The sequence below is a fragment of the Panthera onca genome, chromosome B3 (genome assembly GCF_046562875.1).
Source record: "Panthera onca isolate mPanOnc1 chromosome B3, mPanOnc1 haplotype 2, whole genome shotgun sequence".
Taxonomy (NCBI): domain Eukaryota; kingdom Metazoa; phylum Chordata; class Mammalia; order Carnivora; family Felidae; genus Panthera; species Panthera onca.
Window position 1 is genome coordinate 111,800,369 of NC_138344.1, and position 14,440 is coordinate 111,814,808.

The following is a 14,440-nucleotide window of genomic DNA, read 5'->3' on the forward strand; positions in this document are numbered from 1 at the left end:
GTGGAAATGCTAGTTAGATGTTTGACCTTAAGCATGTCAGGAATTTAGTCATTTAGGGATTGTAAAATAGTCCCTGATTATTTTGATAGCTTTTGATTTTGAAATGACTAGGTTCAAACCACATTGTATGTTGTTAACAAGTCCATGAAAGGCTGTTCCTCTCCACCTCTGAAATGTTTCATTCTGCACAGATCCATCACTAACATATGAACAAAAGTACATACAAAATAAGGAAAATTATAAGCCTTACAGTTTTTTTACTCTCTCGTCTATCATGTCCAACTGTCCTAGTTTGCCTCCTAGTTATCTGCCTCCATTCTGCCTCCTCGTTATCTTTTCCTTTAATATCTCCTACCTTCCTATCTTCTACCTAACTGTTTTAGTTCAGGCCCTCTTTCCTACCTAGATTAGCACGGCTCTTAATTGGTTTCCCCTCTCTAGTCCCTCTATTCTATCTTCCACAGCACCTGAAGCTGTCTCTTCTAAAAGAGGAATGAGCTCATGTCTCTTTCCTACTGGTTTTCCATTGACTTTAGTATAAAGTCCAAACTCCTTCATAGACCATATAATGATTTACCTTCTGCCTATGTCTCTAGTCTCCTTTTTCACTGTATCTACCTTTCTTCATATATTGAGCTCAACAGACCTATTTGCAATTCCCCTGATGTGCCATGAGGTCTATTATCTCCATGCCTTTGCATAAAGTTGATTCTTCTCTCCTTGTCTATTTGCCCATTAACATTTGTCCATAGGGCTGAGTTTGGTGCCCTTCTCCCATCCCAGCAATTCTCAATTTTAACTATTGTATTAGAATCTCCTTGGGAGCTTTTAAAAATACCAATTCACTTGGAGAGGGGCCAAGATGGTGGAACAGCATGGAAGTTTTTTTGTGTCTTACATCCATGAAATACAGCCAGATCAACACTAAACCATCCTGTACACGTAGAAAACTGATTTGAGGATTAACACAACAATCTGCACAACCTGAACCACAGAATTCCACAGGTATGCAGCCCGCAGGGGTGAACTTGGGGAGAGAGAAGCCGCCGAGGTCAGGGAGCTGTTTTTGCTTGTGGAGAGAGGACAAGGGTGGAGGGGGGGTTCGGGAAAAGCACCCCCCCAAAAAAAAACACCTGGAGAGAAAGTGGAAAAGTGGAAACAGCTGCAGGGACTGAACTAAAAAGGGAGAAAGGAAAAAGGAGAGGGTTTAAATTCCATTAAGACTCTATAAACAGGGGGAGTGTAGAGTCTAAAATGCCACAGCTCAATACCTGGTGGTGCCCTGGTGAGAAGGGCGAATCCCCAGGAGCAGAGTGAAGTTGAGGGTCTTTGGGCCACACAGGGAGAGGCAGTTCCCCTGCTGGGAGGACATCTGGTAGAGGCTGTGTGGCTCCCCCAAAGGCCCCAGTGGACCCGGGAGAAAAACCACATTCACGGGTGCTGGAACAAGGTCGTTGGGAGTGAAGCCTGGTGCCAGCTGTGTGGTGTGATTTTCCATAATCTCTGAAACACGGCTGCCACATGATCGCGTGAACTTTTTCTGGGGTAGGCTAGCACTCAGCTGCAGTCTCTGGGTATCAGCAGCAGCATGGTCCCTTGAATGTTCCTGGGAGCAGCCAGCACCCAGTCATTGCTGGGTGAGACCCTCCCACAGAGGAGCAGAACGGTCAAAGCTGCAGTCCCTCAGAAGTAAGGGGTTGGGAAACACAGCTGCATCTGAGATAAAACTCAGGAGGGAGGTGCTACCTGGGGCTTGGTCACAGACAGCGTAAAAGCGGGGAGTGGATGGAAGCCGAGGACAAAGGACGGTGCGCGATTGCTGGTCGGGGAGAGCACACAGTTCAATACTAGAGACTGGGTAGCTGGGTGATGCCATTTTCACTGTTCCCCTGCATGCGCATAGGCACCTACGAGCACCGCAACACTCCACCCCAGTAGGCTAGCAACGCCATCTAGTGGAGAATGGAGATGTTACACTAAGCCCTGCCCAACTGGGCCAACCTCACTCTTCAGGAACACAAATCCACTTGTTTAGCTTAAGGACTATAAAGCTCTTCATAGTTTGACTTCTAGGGGAAAATGAAGTAATTTCAATCATATTTCAGTGTGTTCATTGGTCCATCTGTTCAATTTTCTTTTTTTTTCTCTTTTTTTGTTTCTTTTCTTTTTCTTGAATACAGAAAGAGTAAAAATTTATTTTTATTTTCAATTTTTATTAAAAATATTTTTCTTTGTTTTTTACACTATATGGTTTACATTTTTGTGAATTTTTCAAATTCTATTTTGCTTCCATAATTTCAGTTTTAAAAGATTGTTTATTTAATTTATTTTTTAATTTACATCCAAGTTCGTTACCATATAGTGCAACAATGATTTCAGGATTAGATTCCTTAATGCCCCTTACCCATTTAGCCCATCCGCCCTCCAACAACCCTTCCAGTAACCCTCTGTTTGTTCTCCATATTTAAGAGTCTCTTATGTTAGGTCCCCCTCCCTGTTTTCATATTATTTATGTTTTCCTTCCCTTATGTTCATCTGTTTTGTATCTTAAAGTCCTCATATGAGTGAAGTCATATGATATTTGTGTTTCTCTGACTAATTTCGCTTAGCATAATATGACTAGTTCCATCCACATAGTTGTAAAAGATTTCAAGATGGAAAGATTTCATTCCTTTTGTCCATCATTTCGTTTTATTCTATTTCATTGTATTCATTTTTTTTTCAAATTTTCAAACGTTTTCCTTCCCCCTGCTTTTTTCGCCTTTTTTTTTTTTTTTTTTTTGGTTTTCAACAACAAGACCAAACACACCTACAATCTAGCATCATTTATTTGATTTGTGTGTGTGTGTGTTTTTTTAATTTTTTAATTTTAATTTTTGTTACCGTATTAATTCCTTTTCTTCCTTCAAAATGACAAAATGAAGGAATTCACCCCAAAAGAAAGAGCAGGAAGAAATGACAGCCAGGGACTTAATCAACACAGATACCAGCAAGATGTCTGAATGAGAATTTAGAATCACAATAATAAGAATACTAGCTGGGGTTGAAAATAGATTAGAATCCCTTTCTGCAGAGATAAAAGAAGTAAAAGCTAGTCAGGATGAAATAAGAAATGCTACAACTGAACTGCAATGTCGAAAGGATGCCATGTCAGATGTTAAGGATGGATAAGGCAGAACAGCAAATCAGCAATATAGAGGACAAACTTGTGAAGAATAATGAAGCAGAAAAAAAGAGGGAGACTAAGCCAAAAGAGCACGATTGAAGAATTAGAGAAATCAGTGACTCACTAAAAAGGAAGAACATCAGAATCATAGGAGTCCCAGAAGATAAAGAGAAAGAAAAAAAGGTAGAAGTGTTATGTGAGCAAATCATAGCAGAAAACTTTCCTAACCTGGGGAAAGACACAGACATCAAAATCCAGGAAGCACAGAGGACTCCCATAAGATTCAAAAAACTGACCATCAACAAAGCATATGATAGTCATATTCATAAAATACTCAGACAAGGAAAGAATCATGAAAGCAGCAAGGGAAAAAGAGTCCTTAACCTACAAGGGAAGACAGATCAGGTTTGCAGCAGACCTATGCACAGAAACTTTGCAGGCCAGAAGGGAGTGGCAGGATATATTTAATGTGCTGAAGTGGAAAAATATGCAGCCAAGAATACTTTATCCAGCAAGGCTGTCATTCAAAATAGAAGGAGAGATAAAGAGTTCCCCCAGACAAACAAAAACTAAAGGTGTTCCTGACAACTAAACCAGTCCTGCAAGAAATTTTAAGGGGAACTCTCTCTGAGGGTAGAAAAAAATGAAGAAAAAAAGAAAAAAGGCCAAAAGCAACAAAGACTAGAAAGGGCCAGGGACCACCACCAGAAACTCTAACTCTACAAGCAACATAATGGCAATAAATTTATATTTTTCAGTACTCACTCTAAACATCAGTGGACTCAATGCTCCAATCAAAAGACATAGGGTAACAGAATAGATAAGAACAAGATCAATCTATATGCTGTTTACAAGAGACCCACTATAGACCTAAAGGCACCTTCAGATTTAAAGTAAGGGGATGGAGAACCATTTATCATACTAATGGTTGACAAAAGAAAGCTGGGGTAGCCATACTTATACCAGACAATGTAGACTTTAAAATAAAGACTGTATCAAGAGATGAAAAATGGTATTATATCATAAAGGGTCTTTCCACCAAGAAGACTTAACAATTGTAAACATTTATGTGTCAAATGTAAAAGCACCCAAATATATAAATCAATTAATTACAAACATAAGGAAACTCATTGATAATAATACCTTAATAGTAGGGGACTTCAACATCCCACTTACAACAATGAATAGATCATCGAAACAGAAAATCAACAAGGAAACAATGGCTTTGAATGACACACTGGACCGGATGGACTTAACAGATATATTCAGAACATTTCATCCTAAAGCAGCAGAATACACATTCTTCTCCAGCGCACATGGAATGTTTCTAGAACAGATCACATACTGGGACACAAAAAAGCCCTCAACATGTACAAAAAGATCGAGATCATACCATGCATATTTTCAGACCACAACACTATGAAACTCGAAATCAACCACAAGAAAAAATGTGGGAAGATAACAAATACCTGGAGACTAAAGAACATCTTACCAAAGAGTGAATGGGCTAACCAAGAAGTTAAAGAGGAAATTGAAAAGTACATGGAAGCCAATGAAAATGATAACAATACAACCCAAAACCTCTGGGATGCAGCAAAGGCTATCACAAGAGGGAAGTATATAGCAATCCAGGCCTTCCTAAAGAAAGAAGAAAGGTCTCAGATACACAACATAATCTTATACCTAAAAGAGCTGGAAAAAGAACAGCAAATAAAACCCAAAACCAGCAGAAGACTGGAAATAATAAGGATTAGAGTAGAAATCAATGCTATCAAAACCAAAAAAAAACCAAAAAAAACAAAAAAAACACCAAAAACCAACCCCAAACAAACAAACAAACAAACAAACAAGAACAACAACAAAAGAACAGATCAATGAAACCAGAAGCTGGTTCTTTGAAAGAATTAACAAAATTGATAAACCACTAGCCAGTTTGATCAAAAAGGAAAAAGGAAAGAACCCAAATAAATAAAATCAAGAATGAAAGAGGAGAGATCACAACCAACACAGCAGAAGTACAAACAATAATAAGAGAATATTATGAGCAATTATACGCCAATAAAATGGGCACTATGGAAGAAATAGACAAATTCCTAGAAACATATACACTACCAAAACTGAAATAGGAAGACATACAATTTTGAACAGACCCATAACCAGTAAAGAACTCAAATTAGTAGTCAAAAATCTCCCAAAAAAACAAGAGTCCAGGGCCAGATGACTTTCCAGGGGAATTCTACCAAACATTTAAAGAAGAGTTAACACCTATTCTCTTGAAGTTGTTACAAAAAATAGAAATGGAAAGAAAACTTCCAAACTCTTTCTCTGAAGCCAGCATTACCTTGATTCCAAAACCAGACAAAGACCCCACTAAAAAAGGAGAACTATAGACCAATTTCCCTGATGAACATGGATGCGAAAATCCTCAACAATATATTAGCCAAACGGATCCAACAATACATTTAAAATAAATTATTCACCACGACCAAGTGGGATTTATACCTGGGATGCAGGGCTGGTTCGATATACACAAAAGAATCAATGTGATTCATCACATCAATAAAAGAAAGGACAAGAACCATATGATCCTCTCAATAGATGCAGAGAAAGCATTTGACAAAATACAGCATCCTTTCTTGATAAAAACCCTCAAGAAAGTAAGGACAGAAGGATCATACCTTGAGATCATAAAAGCCATATATGAAAGACCCAATGCTAATACCCTCAATGGGGAAAAATTGAGAGCTTTCCCCCTAAGGTCAGGAACAAGACAGGGATGTCCACTCTCACCACTGTTATTTGACATAGTATTGGAAGTAGCCTCAGCAATCAGACAACACAAAGAAATAAAAGGCATCCAAATAGGCAAGGAGGTCAAACTTTCACTTGTTACAGATGACATGATACTCTATATGGAAAACCCAAAAGATTCCACCAAAAAACTGCTAGAACTGATCCAAGAATTCAGCAAAGTTGCAGGATATAAAATCAATGCACAGAAATTGGTTGCATTCCTATACACCAACAATGAAGCAACAGAAAGAGAAATCAAGGAATCGATCTCATTTACAATTGCACCAAAAACCATAAAATACCCAGGAATAAATCTAACCAAAGAGGTGAAAAATCTATACACTGAAAACTATAGAAAGCTTATGAAAGAAACTGAAGAGGACACAAAAAAATGGAAAAAGATTCCGTGGTCCTGGATAAGAAGAACAAATATTGTTAAAATGTCAATAGTACCCAAAGCAATCTACATATTCAATGTAATACCTATCAAATAACACCATCATTCTCTACAGAACTAGAACAGATAATCCTAAAATTTGTATGGAACCAGAAAAGACCTTGAATAGCCAGCGCAATCTTGAAAAAGAAAACCAAAGCTGGAAGCATCATAATCCCACACTTCAAGCTGTATTACAAAGCTGTAATCATTAAGAGAGTATGGTACTGGCACAGGAACAGACAAATCAATGGAACAGAATAGAGAACTCAGAAATGGACCCACAAACATATGGCCAACTAATCTTTGACAAAGCAGGAAAGAATGTCCAATGGATTAAAGACAGTCTCTTCAGCAAGTGGTGCTGGGAATACTGGACAGCGACATGCAGAAGAATGAACCTGGACTACTTTCTTGTATATATATATATATATATATATATATATATATATACGCACACACAAATATATGTATATATACACACACACACACACACACATACACAATGGAGTATTACTCGGCAATCAAAAAGAAAGAAATCTTGCCATTTGCAACTACATGGATGGAACTAGAGAGTATTATGCTAAGCGAAATTAGTCAGAGAAAGACAAATATCCTATGACTTCACTCATATGAGGATTTTAAGACAAAGAACAGATGAACTCAAGGGAAGGGAAGCAAAAATAATATAAAAATAGGGAGGGGGACAAAACAAGAGACTCTTAAATATGGAGAACACACAGAGTGCTATTGGAGGGATTATGGGAGGAGGGGATAGGCTAAGTGGATAAGGGGCATTAAGGAATCTACTCCTGAATCATTGTTGCACTATATGCTAACTAACTTGGATGTAAATTTAAAAAATAAATTTAAAATAAATTTAATATTAATATTTAAAAAACCCAATTCACTGGACCCCTCTGTTAGACAATTAAGTCATGATCTTTCAAAGATAGGGCAAGAGCATCTGTATTTTTTTAAATTTTTATTTATTTATTTATTTATTCATTTATTTATTCATTTATTTATTTAAATATGAAATTTATTGTCAATTGGTTTCCATACAACACCCAGTGCTCATCCCAACAGGTGCCCTCCTCAATGCCCATTACCCACCCTCCCCTCCCTCCCACCCCCCACCCCCAGAGCATCTGTATTTTTTAAAAGTTCCTTTGGAAATTCTTATGCGAAACTGGGTTTGAGAATCACTGTTCCAGGTCTTCTTGCCTTTATCGTAACATTTAATGAATTATATTGGAAGTGTTTGTTTCTCCAACTATCTCTCTCTCTCACCAGATTGTGAACTCTTTGAGGCCCAGGACTATGTCTTGTTTATCTTTTCATTTTGACCACCTAACACAGTACCTGAGAGTAGATAGAAGCTCAGATATTGCATAATGCCTCAGACAGTTAATTGTAAAGTCCCAGGTCTCTTGATACCTTGTCTTGTGTCATTTTGGATCATACTGCTGTCCAAGATCTTCAGATCTTTTGTTTACACTAAGTGGTCATTAATTTCCAGAATCCTGTCAATAGGGAGAAAGTTTATTTGTTACAAAACATGTCTTAGTCTGTAGGAATCCCTTGTTATATTCTGGTATGAGCAAAGTAAGCCATCTGATTAAAAATTTTCTTTCCCCCAAGGTTAATTTAAATCTGTAAAGGTGTATTTAAAAATGTGATTTTGGGGGCACCTGGGTGGCTCAGTCAGGTAAGCGTCCAACTTTGGCTGAGGTCATGACACATAACATGATCATGATCTCATGGTTTGTGAATTTGAGCCCTATTTAGGGCTCTGTGCTGACTGTGGGGAGCCTGACTGAGATTTTCTCTCTCGCTCTCTCTGCCCCTCTCCCAGTTGCTCTCTCTTTCTTTCAAAATAAATAAATAAACTTTTAAAAAAATTTAATTTTAGACTTGAAAATGTTTATATGTAATCACAGAATTTGGGTATTAGAAGGAACTTTAAATGAGTATGATGTTCCTTCATTTTATAGAAGAGGAAACTGGAGTTCAGCTTTGTTGAAAGAGTGTCCAAAGTCCCACAGTTAATTGGGGATGTTAACAGTTAGGATAGTTACCAGAGCTCAGGTTTTCTTAGTACCAGTTCATATTCCAATCTAATTCATATCTTTCCTCTCTTGACCACATAAATAACAGGTTCGGCAGCCCAGAGATAGTTTCATGTTCTCCCAACTGAGTAAAATGAATATGTAATCCATATTCTGTTTCAAGAAAGCCACCTCTGTACTTATCTAGTCCTTGTATGCTTCAGCAGTCCTGAGAGACTTCCCAAGTCAATTGGATTAGACAGAGCAATGAGAGCTAAAGTCAAGAATATAAAATCTGACTGTACACTGACTACTTAAATAAGTAATTTAATTTCAGGGTCTTAGATTCCCAATTTTAAAATTGGATTAAAAGAGCACCATTCAAATGTTTTAAAAATCATATGCACATTTTTTGTTTGTCATTCAATAGGTTTAGATGAGTATCTGACCTTTCCCCCTTTTTTCTTCATTAACTAAGGCATGAAATAAACTAGTTATTGGGAAAGATTTATCCCTTCTTACACAATGAATCATTTGCCATCACCAAAGTATCAAAATTGTATGTTTACTATCAGTCACACTTACCACCTTTCCTTCAAATCCTCCAAATTTTTCAGTTTCTTCAAAACACAAAACAGAAATATCAAAGCCTTTTATCTTACTTTTTTTTTTTTAAATTTTTTTTTAAGTTTATTTATTTTTGAGACAGAGAGAGACAGAGCATGAACGGGGGAGGGTCAGAGAGAGAGGGAGACACAGAATCGGAAGCAGGCTCCAGGCTCTGAGCCATCAGCCCAGAGCCCGATGCGGGGCTCGAACTCACGGACCGCAAGATCGTGACCTGAGCCGAAGTCGGACGCTTAACCGACTGAGCCACCCAGGCGCCCCCCCTTTTATCTTACTTTGTAAAACTTCACATTGGCCTCTGATTTGCACTTCTATGGCAGTACAAAGTTATCATTTGGGTTGGCTGGATATTTGTGAATATCTGCATTTTGATAAATCCAGAATATAGATCTTACCTTTGTAGGTACAAATTTATTTGGTCAACTTACCCAACAGATCAGCAGCTCATCCAAACTCCTCAAACTCCCAAGAGAATCACTGATAAATGGAATCAATTTAAATTACAATGATGGCTATACCTTCCAAGGTGGTTGGAATATGTCTATATTTAGGGCATTCCCATTTAAGAATTAAGTTATTAGGGAAACTGAATTAGCAATCAGAAAGTATTGATGGAATTGAAACATTATTACAGTTTTATGTACACTCATAATATTTCAGTTATGTTTCTCTGAGAATAAAACCTCTGATTCTTGACTGTACTTGGGAGATACTTCTCAGTTTTAACCTCAGATGAGGAAACTTTGTCCTGTTAGTGATACATTTACAAACCATAATGTTGGATAGTACTATTTTTGTAGCTTATTTATTTTACCTTGACTTTTGAGCTATTCAGGGAATATTTGCTAACATTTCACTTCCAAAAGTTGCCTTTTTGCAATGACCACAAAGTGATTAGAAATGCTTGTTACACTTCTTTCCTAAATGAAATAAGGCCAACAACAGGATGATACTTTCATTTTTAGTCTAGAATTGCAATCATCAAAAGGACATGTGGCAGTATGCAAGCATATTGCCTTACACTTTTAGATCCAGGTAGAAAATCCAGCTTTAGTATGGTCTATGGTCACTTGACTATGGTCACCTTGTGTGGTGTCTTCTTTTATAGACAGAGGTTTCTGAAATCTGTCACATGCCAAGGCAAATTTCTAACAGCCCCTCTGGCACATTGGGAGGGGCTTGTATTGTTCACAATTCAAAGTCTCTATTACTTCATAGGTTCTGTATTTAATCATCAAATATTAGGAGTTGTAAAAGAACAAGTTTCCATGTTAGAAAAGGATACTTGCTCTGTAACCAATCAATCCCACAGCAGGAGATCCACAGAAATATAAATGTGAAATGTAATTACTATATGGTAAAAATGAGTGGTCATCAGCTCTACTTCCTTCACATATTCACTTATGCTTTATAACATTTCAAACTTTAAGAATCATTTTAAGCCAAAACACTGTTTAAATATTCCTATATATCACATTTCCTCCAATTATTAGTCAATCTAGGATAGAATGAGGTTATTTAGGCTAACAAAATAATTTTCTTTCTTTTTAAAAATAATTTTCTCATTAAATGTGGTATATATATACAATGGAGTATTACTCAGCAATCAAAAAGAATGAAATCTTGCCACTTGCAACTACGTGGATGGAACTGGAGGGTATTATGCTAAGTGAGATTAGTCAGTCAGAGAAAGACAAAAATCATATGACTTCGCTCATATGAGGACTTTAAGAGACAAAACAGATGAACATAAGGGAAGGGAAACAAAAATAATATAAAAACAGGGAGGGGGACAAAGCAAAAGAGACTCATAAATATGGAGAACAAACTGAGGGTTGCTGGAGGGGATGTTGGAGGGGGGATGGGCTAAATGGGTAAGGGGCATTAAGGAATCTACTGAAATCATTGCCTCACTATATGCTAACTAATTTGGATGTAAATTTTAAAAAATAAAAAATAAAGTTAAATCACAAAGTTAAAAATAATAATAATAATTTTCTTATTGTATATTGCTTTTATAGAGACAAATATATTTACCTAGAAAAGCTGGGCTTTAAGCTAAGTTTGATATCATGGAAACCAATTAATAATAATAATTTAGGAAAAGCATGATGTTTTTCATTTTTTTAAAAGTATAAAACTTAAACTCAAACCATGTCAGTTTTCAAGCTTCGAACTATTTTTTCTTGGCTTGTGTATACTGAATCCTAAAACCTGAAGGCCTTATAGACAGAGTGCTTTTGAGAAATCAAGTAGTTTCTAGGAACCTAATGTTACTTTTGATTTAACAATCTCTCTTTCCTTTCTCTTAACCTGATAATTCCTTCTTCTTCTTCTAGCAAATACTGTCCTCCTCTTCTATGGTCTACCCTTTATTTGAATTAAGGAAGGAGAAAAACCAGTGTTTTCTTTAGAAATCTGACTTTTCCCCTCCTTGTTTCCTTCTTTTATAGATAAGCAGACATAAATAAGTGATGATTCTGTGTAAGTTGTCATGACATACCAGGAAAAGCTTCTCTATCTTCTGAATGATAACAGGAGATAATGTGGGTGGTATTAAACATACAAATTAGTGTCCTCAGAAAAGAATAAAATCTGTAGTAACGGTGGAGAGAGGAGTCTGTAAGAAGAGTTGAACTAACTGTGAACCTATCGAGTCACTAGCCTTACCTATGGTACCTTGATCCCCCCTCCCTTGGTCTTAGCCATTTGGTAGGGGTCAGCTGATCCTCATCCTCTGGGTGAGTACATAACTGAGGCCTAACCAATCGGGTTAACTTGCCTTAGTGTAAGTACTTTGGGGGTGGGGATATGACCTAGTTCTATGGTTCTCAAGATTTTTGGTTTTAGGACCCCTTTACACCCTTAAAAATTATTGAGGACTCCAAAGAACTTTTAAGTAGGTTACATGTATAAATATTTACCATATTAAAATAATTTTTAAATATAGAAATATACAAACACATTTCATTAGCTGTCAGGGTGATGATATCATTGCATATCATGTAGCCTCTGGAAAAATTCCACTGTATCTAAAGAGAAAATGAGATTGGAAAGACAAAATAATGCCTTGGTATTAAGTATGAAAATCTTTTTGACCTTAAAGACCCTCCAAAAGGGTCCTGGGTTCTCCAGGTGTCCCCAGAAAAACTTGATAACTACTGACCTAAATTATTGCTTACAAAAGACAATACCAATTTTGCCACTATGTAGGAAGAGCCAATATGAGAAGTAAGTCAACAAAGGAGAAAGCATAGCTGAAAGATGGCATTTTTATGACATGGTTTCAGATTCTGAATCTAGCCAACCCTGAAGCTATATACATGTATGGAATTCATAACTGCATGAGCCTTTTGACTTAAACTAGGATCAGTCACTTGTAGCCAAAATGTTCTTATACATTTGGAGTAAGAAAAATATGAAGGACCTAGGCACAAAAGTATTCAAGCAGAAATCTGGGCAGCAGAAATACAATATCAAAAGCCCAAGGAAAAGTTCGAATTTGTTTTTATAAACATGGAAGACATTGGAAAACAGTGTCCTAATTGTTCTCGAATAAGCGCCATCAAACTCCATGGACACAGTTGTCCACGGACATGATAAATGGCTCAGCTTCACTTCAGTAAAAAATAACAAAGGCATCAAAAAAAGCAAAATGTCAATTTCATTAGTAGGAGTGTATAAACTTATCTCACCTGACTTTGGAAAATTCTAACTAGAATTTTTGTACTGGGTTGAATAGTTTCCCCCCAGTTTCACATCCACCCAGAATCTCACAATGTGACCTATTTGGAAATAGGGTCTTTGCAGATGTAATTTGTTAAGTTGGGGTCATACTGGATGATAGTGGGCCCTAAATCCAATGACTGATATCCTTACAATAAGGGCAAGTGAAAATAAATATAGGCAAGAAAGCCATGGTGGCAAAGACTGGAATGATGCAGCTACAAGCCAAGGAATGCCAAGGACTGCCAGTAACCACTAGAAGCTAGAAAGAGGCAGGGAAGAATTTTTGTTTTTAAATAGTATTTATTTATTTTTGAAAGAGAGAATGAGCAGACGAGGGTCAGAGAGAGAGGGACAGAGGATCTCAAGTGGGCTCTGTGCTGACAGCAGAGAAGCCCGATGTGGGGCTTGAACTCACGAATTGTGAGATCACCACCTGAGCCGAAGTCAGACACAACTGACTGAGGCACCCAGGCGCCCCCCCCCCTTTTTTTGTTATAGAAGCATATTTATTGATATGGAAAGGTAATCACACTATACAGTTAGAGAAAAATCAATCAGGAGAGAAAATGGCTTTGCTTTGATTTTAACTTCTGGGCTCCAGAACTTTAAGAAAATAAATTTCTATTGTTTTAAGCCACCCAGTTCATGGTACTTAGTTATGACATCCTAACTTAGGAACTAATACACTGCCTAACTCAGCCCGTCTAAAATTCATCTTGACCATAATCAAGCATCCTTTGGGGAAAATAATAGGTTAAAATCAACCAGAGTTTCACCTTGTACCAATTTTTGTTGTTGCTGTGCTAAATACACATAACAAAATTTACTAGTTTAATCATTTTAAAATGTGCAATTCAATGGCATTAAAAAAATTCAATTATGTTGCACCCATTTTTAATTGACTGTTTTTTTTTAAATGTTTATTTATTTTTGACAGAGACAGATACAGAATGCGAGTGGGTTAGGGGCAGAAAGAGAAGGGAGACACAGAAGCAGAAGCAGGCTCCAGGCTCCGAGCTGTCAGCACAGAGCCCGACATGGGGCTCGAACCCACGAGCTGCGAGATCATGCCCTGAGCCGAAATCAGACGCTCAACCGACTGAGCCACCCAGGTGCCCCTAATTGACTGTTTTAATTGTGGTCATTAGCCTATCAGGAAAGAGGGCAAGAATCGAATAAGCCTTACAGGGAGAATAATCCATTGCCAAATTTGTTCTTTCTCACATCTAACATCAATGAGGAGAGTCTGACCCCAGAAAAGCCAGTAAGCTTTTGCCTTATACTGAAATTGTAATTAACTATAGGAAAACTCAAGTACCAGGAGGGGTAAGTGTAAACACACTTTAGGTGTTACACTAAATGGAAACACAACTTTTATTCATTTAGTAACTCATTTGTCTTTCATCTTCAAAATGAAAATCATTATGAAAGTCAGATGCTTATCTTTTGTTAATTTTTAGTAAATGTAAACCCCTGTTGTTTTCATTACTAAAACCTTAATAGAGACAGTGAATCCTTGGGCCCTTCTAATTCTTTAGATACAAACTTTTTTTCACTTTTTGTTTCCCCTTTCCCCTCAGTATATTCCTGAGACATGTCAAAATTTGGAAATGCTACTCTCTTCTTACCAGACAAATT